Source organism: Oryzias latipes, chromosome 15, assembly GCF_002234675.1.
Source record: "Oryzias latipes chromosome 15, ASM223467v1".
Classification (NCBI taxonomy): Eukaryota; Metazoa; Chordata; class Actinopteri; order Beloniformes; family Adrianichthyidae; genus Oryzias; species Oryzias latipes.
In genome coordinates, this window is record NC_019873.2 from 6,001,144 (window position 1) to 6,017,113 (window position 15,970).

The window sequence follows — 15,970 nt, forward strand, 5'->3', positions numbered from 1 at the left end:
ATATATCTTGTTCCCACAGATTAATATCTTGTTCCCACAGATTATTATCTCGTTCGCACAAAATACTATTCCGTTCCCACAAGATACTATTGCGTTCCCTCGAAATACTATTCCGTTCCCTCGAAATACTATCCTGTTCCCTCGAAATGATTAACTCGTGCGAATGCAATAAGTATGTCGTTCGAACGCAATAATTAATCCGTTCGAACACAATAATTATTCACGTCATAAGTCATTCATGCGGATATGCTCTCTGTTCGCCGGCAAAAGCCGCTTTCAGCGGTAACTTCCGTGTCTCTGTGACCCATATTCGTTCAAAAAAGGAACATGCAAAACAAAAATGATCACTTTACCGTCTCAATGAATATAAGAAAAATATCATAAGATTTATGATAACTAGGCTGCTTTGTCATACGATAGCTCCTGCTAGGCTACTACTAGCTCCGCCGCAGAGCTCTTTGATGTATGCCGGCATTTGGGCAACTGGCTGGTCTGTTGTCAGACAGCTGATATTGTAGTTTAGGGTCGAATAGGAATAATAATATTCAGGACTTGTCTTTTATTAACTTTAGCAGTCAGTTGCTTTACATTCGAAGGCTATAAGGATACATGCTAACTGACTAGCCGATCATATCCTGTTATTAATTTACGTCATAGATTTACAGCAGATACCTTCACATTTCTGTCTGTGTGTGTCTCATTACATTGCATTGAAGACACGGAGGATGTTTAGAGAACAGGTTTATTTATTTTAAAAAGCACAAAAGCATCCATCGTATTCAAGCTCACATCATCTGGTACGCCCTCCGTCATCTTGCTCCTTCCATCATTGGCCAATCACCGTGTCCCTGTGACCGAGGTTTAACAAAAAGACCAATGATTGGCCGCTGAGCATGCTGGGAAACGTGACGTACTGCTATTGTTGTCATGCTACGAGCTAAAGGTAAGTGGTTTAGGCGAAGCAGCCAGCTTAATATGATATTTTTCATATTTTCATTGAGACAATAACAGATCGACCATTTTTGCTTTTATTTTTACCCATATTGAATGCTCACAGAGACACGGAAGTAGCGGCAGGAAGCGGCTTTTGCAGCAAGATGACGGAGGGCCCACCAGATGTGAATGAACGTGAATACGATGGATGCTTTTGTGCTTTTTAAAATAAATAAATCTGTTCTCTAAACATCCTCCGTGTCTTCAATGCAATGTAATGAGACACACACAGACAGAAATGTGAAGGTATCTGCTGTAAATCTATGACGTAAATTAATAATAGGATATGATCGGCTAGTCAGTTAGCATGTAGCCTAATAGCCTTCGAATGTAAAGCGACTGACTGCTAAAGTTAATAAAAGACAAGTCCTGAATATTATTATTCCTATTCGACCCTAAACTACAATATCAGCTGTCTGTCAACCGACCAGCCAGTTGCCTAAATGCCGGCATACATCAAAGAGCTCTGCGGCGGAGCTAGTAGTAGCCTAGCAGGAGCTATCGTATCGTTTCTTTTATTCATTGAGACGGTAATAAAGTGATCATTTTTGTTTTTCATGTTCCTTTTTTGAACGAATATGGGTCACAGAGACACGGAAGTTACCACTGAAAGCGGCTTTTGCCGGCGTACAGAGAGCATATCCGCTTGATGACTTATGACGTGAATAATTATTGCGTTCGAACGACATAATTATTGCGTTCGCACGAGTTAATCATTTCGAGGGAACGGGATAGTATTTCGAGGGAACGGAATAGTATTTCGAGGGAACGCAATAGTATCTTGTGGGAACAGAATAGTATTTCGTGCGAACGAGATAAATATCTGTGGGAACAAGATATTAATCTGTGGGAACAAGATATATTTTTATATCTTAATGTCAGGACACGGGCTCAGTAAAAATGTGTTAATTGTAAGAATAAAATCCATTTATTTATTAACATGGAAGCAGCAGTTTTTGTATTGTTGGGTCTGGAATCATAAGCGTTGAGTCTAAGCCTCTCCCCCGCCCCTCTGCTTTTCCTTTCTGGGTCAGAATAACGATTCACGTCCTGTGCAGTTGCAAGTTGGTCGACCCACCCTTGTGCGCTTTCTTTCAGTGTTTTCTACACAGAGCGCCTAATATTGTCCTTACAGAAGCAAGTTGTCATGCTATTGGGGGCACCCTAGCAGGGGATCACACGGATGGTATAGTTGTGGTTATTGTTAGAATACCTGCCATTACATTCGCGGTATTAAAGTATCACTAATAGTTTCAAAAACATGGCCTCTAAGCTGCTTTGCAGAGTCTGCAAAACAAGATATCTATCACTATAAGTCAAACATTCTCTAAATACCAGCTAGTCTGGCAATAAGCCTGTCCAAAGAGGAATGTTTTAACTTTGAATGTAGAAACTGTGTCGGCCTCTCTTACACGAGCTGGGAGCTTATTCCATAAAACAGGGTCTTGGTGGCTAAACGCTCTACCTCCAACTGTACTTTTAGAAATTCTGGGAACCACAAGCAGTCCTGCATTTTGTGAGCGAAGTGTTCTTATTGGATGGTAAGGCACTATGAGGTCTTTAATATAGGATGGGGTCACACCATTTAAGGCCTTATGGGTTAGTGGCAGGATTTTGATCTTAATTCTAGATTCAACTGGGAGCCAGTGAAGTGAAACACAGGAGTGACGTGTTCTCTTCTGCAGCATTATATTACATATGGATACAAAAAAATAAAAAGACAGAGAAAGGGCAGAAAGCCCTCTATCATTATTTTTAGAAGTATACTTCATGCAATCAGCATGTTCTGAGAATACACTTTGTAGTTCATCAAGCTTTATCTTCAGTGAATGTAATAATACTTCAGCTCATGACTTTGAAGAAAAACATCAGAAAAAGCATGACGTCAAATCCTAAACAAAGGATTTATATTTTATGCATCTTCTTCAAAAAGGCAAAAAGCTTGTCTTGTTCTCCATTTTATTCAAAGAGAATTCAGAAACGAACAGAGGATGGATCCTTAGTCCGGCTAAGTGTTGACCTGACTTACTGAGAACCACAGCTAATGCTGGTTTGAGTACACTCAAAATGAAAAATTAGGGAACATCTAACTCAGAACCTGACCTTATCAAGCTCCAGACTCAACCGGACACATTCATATGGGAGCAGTCCAATTAGAAGTGTTGGGTTTTCCACAGCTAGGTTATCAGTTACTATCTTTATAATTAGGATTGTGCATGTCTGCTACTGGCTTTCCCAATGATATGAGGTTTGCTGAAGTCTCCATAGTCCTAATCTTCTCTCTTATCCCTGACATGAAGCGCTCCGCTGTGCAACAGCAGATAAAAATAGATAGATCCTTAGCAACATTATTTTTAGCTGCTTAACGAAGGTGCTTGCAGAAAACCGCAAACACAGATAGATAATTAAGACTATTTGTTCTGGAACATAGCCAGATATTAATATGGGTATCATCAGGAGTTGTGTAAAATCCCTTCCTACTCTTCTCTAATTGGAGCAGATAGAGTCATTAAATGAACTATGGTTGTGTTACAAGTATCCTGGGAGTCGGACAATTAGGCCTCGATGGGCACACACAGGCACAAACTCTCCTGCACATAAACCCTGTAGATGGTGGGGAAAAAAGCAACAGTAAACACAGCTAAAACATGACTTTCAAAGGAGAAAATATATCTGAAAATAAACAAATCTTTGAAGAACTTTGGGTACAAATGACAAAATGGGTGGAGACCTTGACAATTTTTAAAAGATGTTTTTTTTAAATCTGTTTGAATGGGACATTGACTGTAAAGCGTGCCTCTCGGGGGGCACACCCTGAGTTTGAGGGGCACGTGCCTTGCGGGGCCCAGGTCCTGAGTTTGTGTGATGCGTCTTGTGTGGTGCATCTTGTGTGATGAGTTTGTGTGACGTGTCTTGAGGGGCACGTATCTTGAGTTTGGGGCGTGTTGAGTTTGTGGGATGTGCTCTGTGAGCGCTACCACTTTGTGTATGTGCTCTTTCCTGGGATAAACCCTTCTTTGGGAAAGAAGTTTTATCTTGGGTAGGGGGGTGTCATGGCTGTGGCCATATTTTGTTTGGATTTCTTTTTGTTTTGTGTGTTCTTTATGTCTATCAGAGTGGGACTTTGATGTTTTTTGTGTATCTTGTTTCTGTAACAGAGTGGATCTCTGTGTTCTTGGGCATCTTTGTGTGTCTGTTTGTTTGTGATTATTTTCAGGTGTGGTGCATGAAGGCGTAGCTTCCATTTAAACCCAAACTGATGGACCTCCAGCCTGTGAGAAGGGAGCTTGCCTGCAACATGTCTCCACTGCAGCTTGGCGCGCTTCTCCTCTTGTTTTGCACTTTATTGCATGTTGTAGTTTTTGTGGTATGTTGTTTTGTACTTAGTTTAGTTAGTTTTGTGTTCAGCCTTTTTGCTTCACTTTAAGTCCTTGTTGGTTTTTCTTCATTCATTTGTAAATAAATGTGTTGTATTTGTATGGAGACATTCATTTGTGTTTTTGTTAATTTAAAACGGGCAAAAACATTTTCTTTCATTATTATCCTCTCGGACCCCTAGACATTTAGTTTTTGACCTAATACAACCATAGCATGACACGTGAATTTATTAATCGATTAGTTGGAAGTAAAACAAAAACTCCCAGGCCTCTGGTAGAGGACCCGAGCTTGGGTAAGAAGCCACCCGTGAAGGGTAAGGGGGGCATTTCATATATATATAAATCATAAAATATTTCTTTTTATTTTTTATTTTTAGCTTTTAAACGTTCTGTCTCTCACAGAAAAAATTCACATCTGAACATTATAAACATGTCTCACTTTATTAAAGTTGTGAAAACGGTGAGTGCTTAATACTTTTTTGTTGTCTCACTGCATAACCTGACATGGTATATTAGGAAAATGGGAACATTTATTAATTATGATGAAGCACAAGGAGACTTAACTTGGAATGGATAATTACTAACTGCAAAACACTAACTATAGTTGGCAGCCCTTCCATAGGTAGAACCATCAATTTCCTGGGCTTCTGATCTTGTTGAATAACCACCTCTGACATTTAGAGGAAGTCAAAACTAACATTATTTGTTGGAGATGGTTACCAGGTAACTGTTAAAAAAACACACTAAAAAGTTCAACTGAAAAATGGCTAAAATGTTTAGTTTAAGATGTTTCCACATCTGTAAGACCAAAGTAAAGATCTTTAGACACTTTGACACATATGGGAGGATTAAAAATGTACATTGTACTTCAAAAGAAGATCCTAAAGTTAACTGTCAAGTACAGTGGTGTTTTTGTAAGGAATTTGTCATATTATGATGAAAATCTTAATATAAGTTGAATGGAAATTCCTCAGAGTACTGAAATATTTTCCAGTATATAAATGCTCAATCCATCCAAATGAGATGCAAAATGAGGAAATGCAGCTGAAAGATAATCGGAAGCATAGCTATAACCACAGCAGTATTCCTTTAAAAACAAAGAGGTGGATTTTTTAGATAGGGCCACTCATGGTTCAAGTCTACAGGTCAACTATAAATGCTGCGGCAATTTAAAAGAACAAGTCCAATTTCAGCAAACTGCTCTGTCTCAGAAGCAATAGCTTTGGAGGAGGATACCTTCTTTCCTGTGGGTAGCCTCTATATGTTAGGAAAATTGCTGAATAACTTTTTTCAAGTCAAGCTTGTAGATATAACAGTGCATCATCTGTTACATGTCGTATATCATGTTGCTCTGAGCAGATATTCTAAATTTAATTCTTCAGAGTCAGCTCATTTGGAAAAAATATTCAGCATTATGCAGACAAGGGCCCATGTTAGTGACTAAAAGTAACACAGGAGAATGCTGCATCAGCATCTGCAAATCCAACTGTTACCACTTCATGCACAGAACAGCTCAGGTGCAGCAAATCCACCAATGGCACAGGATCTTTTTTAGTTCATGTGAGCACAACATATCTGTTATACTGGCCTGATTCTCAAAATGATCACACAGTCTACCATTTGAAAAAAGGAAGTGAGTATACATACATAAAACAGAATACATTGTGCAAGCAGGATCTAAGTCATTTTAATAAAAAAATGGTTTAAAATTAATATTAGAAATGTATCTTTAAAACCCTAAAGTTAGAAGTTACACAGAGAATGTGTAAAGACTAACAGTATTGGGGCTCAGACCCAGAAAGCAGCAGGACATCACTCTGACTCAAAGACAGAGTTAGAAAAAGAGTTCAGAGGCTGGCTGTAGATTAGAAAGAAGCGATAAAAGGAGGAGTGTTAGGCTATGTAGGCCATAGGACTGTGTAAAAGGTTTTGGTAAAAATACACAAGGGCCAGCTACCCAGACACATATTTCTTAACTATTATCATTATATTTTATTAAAAAAAATGTGATGTTCACCTTTTGGCATATCCCTTCAGGTTTCACCACAGCAAATCAGCTTTCACTAAATTGCGCATTTGGTTGGGCAGAGTTTTTAACGCCGGATGCCCTCCCTGAAACAACTCTGTATTTTTTGCGGGCTGGAGACCGGCACAGACTTGGGCCCAGACTTGGGCGCCCTCATGGCTACATGGTTAGGTAGTAGCATGAAGGGTCTTGCTCGAGGACCCACACTGGATGAAACTCATCACACCCCCTGGGAAACAAACCCTGTTTTCCCATGGGCCAATCCTACACACAGCCAACCGAGTCATCTTGTCGCCATGCAGAAAACTCTTGTTGATGATTGCTATTTTTTTTCCCTTGACATTAAGCATAAATCTCAACAAGTCTTGCCAAAATAACTGCCTTTCATATTTGCAGATCATTTGAACAAAAAACAAAAACTGTTACAGGAAAAAATAAACTTCCAAGCAGCTTTACCATGGCTCAAGTTTATTTGAAATTATATATGTTATCAGCAATATAGGCAAAATTAGTTTTTTTATTCAGTAAAAATAAATGAGTATAATGCACACTGTAATCCTATTGACAAGTTCAAAACCTTTATGCCATACAAGTCCGTTCTTATACAGTTTTTCTAACTGTGTGTCAAACAAAATATGTAAAACTTTCGATGCAGCACCTAACTAATAATTGACAGGGAAAATATCTGCATCTTCTGACCCAATATAAAATGATATCATGGGTTTATAGGTCATAAATTGTATCATCTATCTAACTTTTGAGCCCAATAAACCCCTTTTGGGGTCATGTGGTTGGTGGAGCCTGTCCCAGCCACACATATGTTATTAGTCAAAACTATTATAATCACCACAACTTTGTAAGTAAATGTGTGTCAGATGTCTGAAGCTAACAGCCCCCACATCTGTGTTCTAGAAGAAAACAGTTTTCCTGTGAATTTATGGCAAACATGTCAGTGTTTTGTTTTTTTCCTGCAGACCCCCCATCCCCCCACCCCCTGCATGCAGGTGATCTCTTGCAGGAATTTTTTTACCAGCAGGTGAAGGCAGGGTGGTTAAAGTGATGCATTTAGGATCGAGGGAGGTGAGGAGATGAGGGTGGTAGACACTCCAAGACAGTGAAACAGACGAGGCAATACCAAAGCAAAGGAAAAGAGAAACAAAAGGCAATCGGAAGAGAAAGAGAGTTGTGGATGGGACATGGAGGAGAGAAGAGCAAAGTGAGAGGCAGAAAAAAAAGTTGGAAACATTTAAAAGAAGTTAACAGATTAAGAACAGTACAAAGCAGCAGGAGGGATCCTTTTTAGAAGGAAAAGAGAAGAGAAGAAACTGTGAAAGAGAAAGTTGGATATGAGGACAGTGACAAATGTGAGTGCAGATACAAAAGAGTTTGTTCCAATCGCCCCAAATTGGAGCACAAACACAAAGTACTTCAGAATTTTTTGGTCTTTTTCCAAATTTCACTGCTGCAGTTAAATTATGTGAAAAATTTAAATGTTCTCCATTCATCATATTAGTTATTCAGTGATGTGAGGAAGTATTTACCACTACTTCGTCTAATTTGGACTTTTATCACAGCGAGAAAGGACTGGTTCATATCCCGGCTGGGTTCTTTATGTGTGGAGCATGCTTTCCCTGTGCAAGCGTAGGCTTTCTCCAGGCTCTGCCTCCCACGGTCCAAAAACATGTTTCATAAGTCAAGAAAGTCACTGCAAATGAAAAGTAGTTATCAATTAACTTACCTGCATAAATGAAACATCTGTGAATGTATCAAGTGAATAAACGGAAATTGTCAAGCTATGGACATACCGGACCTGTGACATACTGTACATTCTTGAATGTGCATTTAACCCATGGTGTTCACACTGGACATGCAGGGAAGGGCTTCTTTTTCTTTTGCTACAGTATACTAGCACATTTCTGCCACCTACAGTTGGAAGAGGCTTGTGAAATATCTAAGCGGTGCAAATCTTGACAAAAAGCTCCAGGCTTTTCTCTCACAGCTTTATTCTGATATACAGTACAGACCAAAAGTTTAGAGACAAGTTTGGACACACCTTCCCATTCATTTAAATGAGAAGGTGTGTCCAAACATTTGGTCTGTACTGTATGAAAGTCTTATGATCATAATTCTGGTTCAAACTGCAACTATTCACTTCTCCTCAATGATCAATTTTGAAAAACAGTTGGCGGTCGATGCCTGCGGGTTTTGTACCTAGAGCGGAAAACGTTTGTAGAAACTTGCATAGCTACACATGAACGCGATAGTTTTAACATGGAAGTACGAAACGCGAGTTTACATTGACCTTTCATTGAAAGCAGCCACCTGAACGCGTGTTGCCGAGGACTGTGTGAATCTAACTTTAGATAACGCTGAGCTGTTTTTTTGCACTCACAAACCACAAAAGCATACTTTTTAACCCTTGTGCTATCCTAGGCACTTTAACATTGGGAGTTGGGTCATCTAGACCCACTAGACAGTGTTCTGAACCTTTTTTCTTCAATAATTTGTGATCTTTACTGGTGTCTATGGATTACATGAAATCTTTCCACCTTTATCCACCTTTGTCATGGTAGGGAGAACACGTAAATGTAAGGGGGGGTCATCTAAAATAGCACAGGGGTTACAAACGTAATGGCCCATTTTCTGTACCCAATAGGAATCAAAAACTCCACATATGAACGATCACATAAATATTACCAAAAGTTAACATTAATTTATTCATGTGTTTGTGATTGTTCGAAAATTTTCAAAAGAAAAAGATGTTGACATTTATTAATGTAAACACACATAAACATGTGTACCCTGTTGCAGCAACTCTCCCACTCACTGCAGACCATAATCCGATTGGAGTGCATCTCCCAGCTGGTGACATCTATCATGTGCACCTTTGTGATGAAGAAGCACAAATCTGATAGCTCCATTGATTCACACCGTTATAAGATTACTGGCAGGCTTCAATCCAGTAATGTAGCATTCACACTCTGTCAGTGGTTATGGCTGTTATGGGATATGGCTGTTCACCTTCATCTAGTCCTTTATTAAATCGATAGCTGGAAACGCTGTCTGAATTTTCATTGAGTCTCACTTCTCAACAGTAATTGCTAAGAAGGATGTAAACTCAGGAACAATCAATAATGAGTCTTTCAACATGATAAGTAAGTCCTGAGAATCTGGTGACAGGCAGAGTGTTTTTTTTTTAATCTCTGATTCACAGTCTTTTGTCATTTAAGGAAAAGAAGTGAATGTTTCGTCTATTTTTTTAATTCGTTTTTTTTCTTTTTTGTGACAGCAACAATAGCAGACACATCACATTTCATACCACTAAAACTCAATCTGAAATATATCGGGATTATGCTCTCATGTTCTCAGACTTCTGAATTAATATAAAAGGCCACCAATACATATTTGAACTTTATTTAACTTTATACAAGTAAAAAAATCATAAAATATAATTTCTTGAATTTTTTTTAATTAGCTTTTATACATTTTTTCTCTCACAGAAGAAATTCACATCTGAACGTTATAAACATGTCTAATTCTTTTGAAAAGTTGTGAAAACGGTGAGTGCTTAATACTTTTTTGTTGTCTCACTGCATAACCTGACACGGTATATTAGGAAAATGGGAACATTTATTAATCAGTTAACTCGGAATGGATAATTACTAACTGCAAAACACTAACTATAGTTGGCAGCCCTTCCATAGGTAGAACCATCAATTTCCTGGGCTTCTGATCATGTTGATAAACCACCTCTGCCTGGACATTTAGATGAAGTCAAAACTAACATTTTTTGTTGGAGATGGTTACCAGGTAACTGTTTAAAAAAAAACACACTAAAAAGTTCAACTGAAAAATGGCTAAAATGTTTAGTTTAAGATGTTTCCAGATCTTTAGACACTTTGACACATATGGGAGGATTAAAAATGTACATTGTACTTCAAAATAAGATCCTAAAGTTAACTGTCAAGTACAGTGGTGTTTTTGTAAGGAATTTGTCATATTATGATGAAAATCTTAATATAAGTTGAATGGAAATTCCTCAGAGTACTGAAATATTTTCCAGTATATAAATGCTCAATCCATCCAAATGTGATGCAAAATGAGGACATGCAGCTGAAAGATAATCGGAAGCATAGCTATAACCACAGCAGTATTCCTTTAAAAACAAAGAGGTGGATTTTTTAGATAGGGCCACTCATGGTTCAAGTCTACAGGTCAACTATAAATGCTGTGGCAATTTAAAAGAACAAGTCCAATTTCAGCAAACTGCTCTGTCTCAGAAGCAATAGCTTTGGAGGAGGATACCTAAAGCCTATATATGTTAGGAAAATTGCTGAACAACTAATGTTTCTTCAAAGAGCAATTTTGGTCGAACCCGAAGAAAGCCATAACTAATTTATTCCTAACAAAGATTAAAAGACATAATTTACTGTTTCAGACGGAAAATACAAGTTTTTGTAAAGTATTATTATTCTCGTACGTGTATTTGTAAACAAATCAGCATTAAAACCTCTGGAGTCACTTTACAAACAAACAATTAAAGTACTGGATAGAAAACCAATAAGACATCATCACTGTGACATTTTACAAAAACACAAACTGTTAAGCTGGGAGAATTTCATTAAGTATACAAAACTATGCCTATTCTATAAAATCATTAACGGTCTATCATCCCCTCCACTCAGTCAGTTTGTTAAAATAAGATCCTCCCAAAGAGTGACTCGAGGGTCGGGTCAACAAGACTGTATAGTTCCTCTGAGGAGAAGTGCCTTCAGCCAAAGCGCCTTCTCTGTAACAGCAGCACAAGAATGGAACTCTGTCCCTCACATCATAAGACACATCACCACATACACTCTGTTTAAAAAGAACCTAAAAAACTGGCTCATATCACAGCAAACATGTTCACATTGAACTGGATTAACACCTGCCCTTCCTCCTCCCCTCTTTCACCTTTGTGTTTTTTATACTTGTTTTCTATGTTTTTCTCTATGTGCATGTTTTTATTAGTATATGTATTTTAGATGATAATTTAATTGTAAATGTATATTTTTAATTAATGTATTGATGTTTTTAGGTTTTTAGGTTGACAATTTTTAACACCTGTCCGGGGACTACGGATGAAAAATAGCCTTTGGGCTAATTCTGGCGCATTGCAGTGATGCTTTTAATGTGCACTGTCCCTGTTAAATAAACGAATAGAAAGAATATTGTAAGAGTGCCTTAAACTATACGTGTACATGTACTACCTTTCCAAAAGGAAAATCCATATTAGGGAAAAATACGCATTTGACAGTCACTGATTCTGCAAGTTGTTCCAACTACAACATTGAGAGGTCTGTAATGTTCATCAAAGATACACCTCAAATGTAAATTACATAATGAAATTGCAGATTCCACATTGTTTGAGTTTTTTTTAAATTTATTATTTGTTTATCTACTTTCATAATGAAGCAACAAATGCGTTTTTATCTCAGAGAATAAAGCAATAATTCCGTTTCTCACAGACCTGTTTCTCTTTTTTTTCCTCCAAGTTCCTCACTCCTCCCCTTGTTACCTATGAAGGCATAGGCAGTCCTGTTTGAACTGCTTATCTGTATAAAAGAACTAGAACCCCTGCCTAAACCAGCGCATATCCATGTCTGTCCGAAGTTCTCTAGACCATCTGGTTGAGGAAGATTAGGAGAATCATGTGGATGTAGGAGGAGCCATGTGGATGTCATGAGACCAAAATGGATGTCTTTGGTACAAAACCCCCTTGTTGGCGTTTTATTGACCAAATACTTGAGCTCCCCAAAGGTCTGCCTTTTATAGGAGCAATCAATCAATTAGTGAGTAGCCATGATGCAGAGGTGGAATGGCTGACTTCTGGTCGAAAGATCCCAGGTTAGAGGTTGGCGCCAGGGTCTTTCAGCTGAGCCACCATTAATGTGAGAGTACATGGGTGAATGAGACTGAAAAAAACACTTTGGGTCTGCTAAGAAGATAATAAAGTGCTATATTGGTATACACCATTTACCAGTTATTAAAGTACACCCATTGACTCTACATGAGAAACTGGACCAAGTGAGTGAGATGTTGCAGATAGAAAATGAAGTTAAATCCGCTGCGACTGTTTTCACTACTGGAAAGTTGGAGCCAGACATCATCAGTAAGCTGTTTTTGGTCAGAGTCATTTGGTCAGTTTCTATGGCAACCACCCTCACCATCAGTAGTCAGCTTGTTGGAAGTCCACACCCCTACCACCTAAAAGTGGGCTTAGGAGAATTTGTTAATAAATGTTTTGGTGTGAGACCGCATATGTTTTATTGAGGCATCTGATTGCCCCGTTCATAACTTAAATAACTTGCACTAAAGAAAAAAATGTGAAAAAAAATAGGATTATCAAGAAACATGTTAAAAAAAGGTATCAGAGGAATCATGTCTTTTTTTTAAAGATAATAACTGACTAATAGCTATTTATTTCTCAATAAATGGCTTGTTGGACCCAGAGAGGAACCAAGGGGGGAAAAAAATCACTCAGTCCAGTTCTCCAGTAAAGTCAATGTGTACACCATTTTCCTGAAAGAGGTTTGAGGGTATCCAATGAGTTAATAGTTCTGTCTAAAAAAATGTACCTGTCATTTATTAGGAAATCAGAACTGGATTAATATACATGTGGTATGGTAATGCAGGTCTCAAAGTTAGACTTCTAAAATGAAACAAAATAAATGCGAAGATGCTCCAAAATATTATGTTCCAAGCATTACTATTACACTGAGATTGCTTCTTAACCCTTGTGCTATCCTATGACCCCACCCTTACATTGACAAGATTCTCCCAACCATGACAAAGGTGGATAAAGGTGGAGAGGATTTCCTGTAATGAACAACAGTGAAGATCACAAATCATTGAAGAAAAAAGGTTCAGTACACTGTCTTGTGGGGTCTAGATGACCCAACTCCCAATGTTAAAGTGCCTAGGATATCACAAGGGTTACACTGCTAAAACAGTGCAGCCCTTGACACAGTCCTGAGGAGCAGATTATATATTAATAGGAATTATTTTGTTCTTTCGCAGGGAGCCGGTTTAGCTCGTGCTGGTTTGCGGTGCCTTCCATCCGTGGAACCAGGGTTCGACTCCGGGCTGCTCCCTGTTCCCTTCTCTACTTCTGTGCCGGTCCCAAGCCCGGTTGCTTTGAGAGGGTTGCGTCAGGAAGGGCATCCGGCGTAAAACATTGCCAAGTTTACCATGCGACTCGTTCCCTGATGGGAAAAGCCGAAAGGGAAAACATTTTGTTCTTTCGCAAAAGCAATTCTCACTCATTCATTTTTTCAATGATCTTCTTCTAAAACTATGTGTAAATGTGAAACAATGGAAGCAAAGCACTTCCATTAACAGAAATCAGTTCTAAATATAAGTTTCAAAGTTGCCTAACAGCCATCAGCCAACACTGAAAAACTGACCCCTAATGGTCCATCTGGGTGCAATGGAGAGTCCCTGTAAATCAGCTCAGCGAGCTCCAACCTAACCGGCCTAATCTTTGTGATCTGACCCTTTCTGCACCACAGATGTCAGAAAATACAGAGTCCCTGCTGCAAAGATCATCTAGTTGAAGAAAAGAAACCTTCAATTTATCACATTATGGCTGTTCGTCACTGTTACAATGTACAGCACAGTCTGTGCTCACAGAACACAGCCTCTTCTAACAAATGATCAATGTCCTTCGCTCAGAACACGTATACAAGCTGCTTCATCAAAAACTATGCAACACTCTTAACAATAGAGTATATATAAAAAAAGACAACAGTAATTATAAAATAGTACCTGTAGAGACACATATGGATTATCAATGGAGGCCGACAGTTTACTCAAAATCCATCCATCCTTTCATCAAGTAATAAAAGTCGATGAATAGACACTAAACAAACTACAGACATAGGTCATATTAATTGGCCATAGCTATAAGTTATGCTTTAAAACGTTCTTACAAGGCTCATTTTTCAAAACACAAACATACAATACATCTGTTCCAGCAAAAATACAGGCTGTATTTAGAATCGAAACTCAAATTAGACTTTCTCTAACATCACAAGTTCACTCAAATAGATGATAAAAAACCATGATGTTTCATACATATATGCTGATATTACTGGATAATCACAGGCCACATTTATTTGGTTGTTTGATGTGCAAGCGATGTGGACTCGCTTGCTTTGCACACTTGAAAAGGTTAAAAAAAATACAAAACAACGTTCCTCTGATAGTACGTCAATTAAGCAAGTGGCTCTTGTAAATGCAGCTGAAATTTATATATTTTATTGAAGTTCATGGGTTGTGAAACGTTTAATAATTGGTGATTTAATTTTTATTCCTTTGGAGTGTACAGTGAATTTTGTTTGATTTTGTTCAGAAGAATTGTATTATTCTCGCGAGAATTTGAGCCTTTTATGTTGGCCGCAGGTGAGCACGGTCTTTTGCTCACGAGGTTGCAATAATTAGGAGTTCAAGCTGGGAGAAAGAGCTGCAAAAAGAAATACCTTGGACTCAAAGAGACTCTTTTACTTGACAAGCGGAAACGAGGTATTTGTTATGCTTGTTTTGTGTTATTTTGTATTGTTTATTTTCTCCTCAAACATGTATAATGTTTTGTTATAGTTTTCACGGCGTAATGAAGGCGTAATGAAGGCGCAATGAAAGCGAAGGCACGCAATGTCCCACAAGAAGTGTGATGACCTGCAGAAGTACAAATAAACGCCCGTTGTAAACCGACCTGTGTTGTCATGAGAAGAGTCACAGTGAAAACTCGACTGCTCCACACGGGGAGGAGACAGGAGACTGCAGCGTGAAGCCCGCTAAGCAGAGCCGAGAGGCACGAGGAAGCCGACGCCCATTTCCTTACCGCATGCAGGCAAGCAGATGAAAAGACTGTCGGAAGCGCAGCTGGTCCATTGAATCCCAGAAAGTTAATTTCCAAAAAGTAAAGAAATAGTGTAAAAAGGGGATTTAAAGGTTGCAGCTAAGGAAATAAGTTATTTGTTATCTTTGGAATTCTAAGGCGTTTCTACTATATTGTTACATATCAAGAAAATGTTTTTGTGATTTATTTAAAAAGAAAAAGAAAAACTGAAAACAATGGAACGCAAGTACAAAATGACATATGAAAAGTGGAGATATCATGCAAGAATCAGTAAAGAAATGTTATCAGATAAAGTTTCCAAGGAGGAGCTAAATGAAATAATTGAGGACCTTCAAGTTACCTCTTCTGCTGTACAGGGAATGTACGATGAGCTGCGCCAAGTATGTACGCCTGAGTCAGACCTGCGGCGCAAGGTTGATACCTGTATGTCACTGTCAAGATTTATTATCCAAAGGGCTAAAAGACAGCTTCAAGGGTCACCAGCAGATGAAGATGAGGAACCTTGGCCAGATGTTGGATCAATCTTAAATTCAACAGTTTCGTCATCTCAGTCAATGTCTGATAGGTCAAAGTGTGATTCTTTTCACTCAAGTGTCCAATCAGCTAAAAGAAGAGAAGCTGCTGCAGAAGCTGCTGCATGTCAAGAGGTTTTGCCAGTGTTGGAGGAACAAGAAAAGG

General features: G+C 38.5%; 1 long non-coding RNA gene across 1 annotated transcript; it reads left to right on the forward strand.

The window, feature by feature from the left end:
* The first annotated feature begins 14,673 nt into the window (after window positions 1-14,673).
* Window positions 14,674-15,357, forward strand: LOC110016579. The gene is made up of 2 exons (XR_002291909.2): window positions 14,674-14,955; window positions 15,031-15,357. It is a non-coding gene; the product is annotated as an uncharacterized LOC110016579 (long non-coding RNA).
* Window positions 15,358-15,970: the final 613 nt, after the last annotated feature.